We start from the raw sequence: 2,427 nt of genomic DNA on the forward strand, positions 1-2,427 counted from the left end.
ATATATATATATATATATATATATATATATATATACGACGGGCTTCTTCCAATTTTCCGTCTATCAAATCCACTCAAAAAACTTTAATCGGCCCGAGTCTATAGTAGAAGGCACTTGCCCAAGGTGCCACGCAGTGGGACTGGACCCGGTACCTTGTGGTTGGGAAGCAAGCTTCTTATCACACGTTTCAATGTCTAAATAGTCTGTCTGAATTCTGTCATGATGATAACTGCACTATATTACGTCTTGTAACTAGTTTTATTATGCTATGTTGCGGAGACTGGAAACCCAGACAAAACAGACTTCAGAATAGAAATAATATATTGTTTTGTACAATTGTTCTGCCGTTTCTTTGTTGTCTAGACATGAGTGCACTTGGTGCAGTTGGTATATATCTGTGCCGTTTTGTTTGCTTTTATCATTGTCATCTATTCTGCTATGACTGTTGCGCGTAATTTCGACATTATCTTTTGTGAGCACACTTTATTTGCGTCACTGTGAGTGAAAGTCGTAGAGATGTAACCGAGGGAAGAAAAAGAGAGAATTCATTTTCAGCTGCAGCTTTAAGGGGTATCAAAAATTTATCTAACCAATCGGATCTGTTTTTTTTTTTTTTTTAAGGTGGGATACCAAAATTTCCTTTACCTCCGAGGGCTGAGAATCTTTACTGCACCAATGGATGCTTGGTCTCAACTTTGTTGTTGCTGCTCAAAACAGAGGCGGTGGATTTAGTAGGCGCTATTTTTGGTTTATTTGTTTGAAGCTGGGTTTCTCTCTTTCCCCTCTCTCTTTCTCTCTCTCTCACTCATTCTCTTTTTCTCACTCACTCTCTCTCTCGCTCTCTCTCTTCTCTTTGTCTCTCTCTATGTCTCTCATTCTTTCCCTTTGTCTCTCCCTTTGTCTCTCACACCTTCAGAATTATTAAGAGCCAAGAGTCAACAAGATGATGTCTCGTAAAACAAATACATCAGAAGAAAGGAATCCCGAAACAGTTATTTTTTTTTCCAGAGAACACCATAACAATTATGCAATGCTTATTAAGGAAGCCACGTACCATCAATTTGATTGGACGTCTTTCTTTTCTAATACTAAAAAGAATGAGAAATCAATTTGTTTCATTGATATAAACGATGATTCTAGATTTCTACAATGGGAACGGATTAGCTTGCCATTTCTTCGTTGGAGGATGTTTCGTATCTCTGATGATGACAAGGTTAGTGCATGGTTGATATAAAAAGTTTAGGATTACATGTGGGTAACTAATTACGCAGCCTTCCTGTGAAATCCGGCTTTGTGCAGCTCTTGGCGAACAGTTTTTGTGGAAATTGGGTTCTCGAGGAAGTCATTTAGCTCTGCAGTAATTTTGGGAGCTGTATTTTTGTGTTCCTTTCTAACAATTCGCGTAAGAGTCCGACAGTCCCTATCTGAAAGTTTTGGTTTTCATCCGGAGTTTTGTTTCGACGAGGAGGTTTTCTCTCTTTCTCAAAGGCTGTCATTACTTTCGAGAGAGTACTTCTTGATACACCAAACATTTCGGCTGTTTTCGTTACGCCGGCGCCTGCCATACGAGCACCAACAATTCGACCTCTTGGAAAGTCCGATATATGTGTCAGTTTAATGAATTTTAATTACCTTTTTCTAATGATTTCTGAAAAAAAACCCCAGCAATTTTAGCAAAACATATTAATATTAAACAACACTAATAATAATTTTTTTTTAAAAATCAAATTGATAAGCATTTGACGGTTTTATAGATATTTCAAAATTATGATGCTATGATGCTAGGTATTTCCATTATTTTGTCCAACCCCTGTATATATATAAAAAGAACGACACAAATAAGGCTTTAAATACTTATTCTCTTTATATGTACGCCACACCGCTTACAGTTTATATTGGATTTGGTACCTATATATGTACATACCTGCAGTACTGCAGTACACTACCAACACATGACACCTAATGGCTATTTTTACCACTCTGTGAAGTCAATGCTATGGTACCTAGCCAGTCCTGGCGCCCTACGTGTTGATGCACCTAGATTCTAATGAATTCTGTAATGAATATATGCCCACGCAAGCGAGTATGACATGGTAGCACTACCGTGTTTTAGCTAATTCTTTAATTGTTTTAAATGTCAATGAAGTTGAGAGCATACAAAAGTTCGAAAAGTGATGAACGAAATATAGCTTCCCCCCCCCCCAAGGAAGGAAGCGATAGAGACAGAGAATGGAAAGCCTCAGTCATTTAAAATGATAGTTACACTGAAATACAATCGATCTTGTCTAGCTTCTTTACTTTTTACAATGAAGAAGAGGAAAAGAGATTTAGTAATGAACAAAGGTCTTTCAGGTGTTAGGGTTTCATCCTGAGATTCTAGAAGGATCGTGTGTTAGTTCTCTCTTCTTTTCCCCCAAACGCGGTACT

At 37.7% G+C, this 2,427-nt stretch overlaps 1 long non-coding RNA gene across 2 annotated transcripts in view; it reads left to right on the forward strand.

Moving 5' to 3' along the window:
* LOC128248918 (uncharacterized) overlaps nucleotides 1–2,427 on the forward strand; it is a 226,856-nt gene that overhangs the window by 188,891 nt on the left and 35,538 nt on the right. The window contains exon 3 of one of the 2 annotated variants that reach the window (XR_008265069.1): nucleotides 622–731. The exons of the other annotated variant lie outside the window; for it this stretch is intronic. This is a non-coding gene — a long non-coding RNA (uncharacterized LOC128248918). The remainder of the gene's footprint in view (nucleotides 1–621; nucleotides 732–2,427) is intronic. 2 annotated transcript variants of the gene reach the window in all.

Source organism: Octopus bimaculoides, chromosome 10, assembly GCF_001194135.2.
Source record: "Octopus bimaculoides isolate UCB-OBI-ISO-001 chromosome 10, ASM119413v2, whole genome shotgun sequence".
Lineage (NCBI taxonomy): Eukaryota > Metazoa > Mollusca > Cephalopoda > Octopoda > Octopodidae > Octopus > Octopus bimaculoides.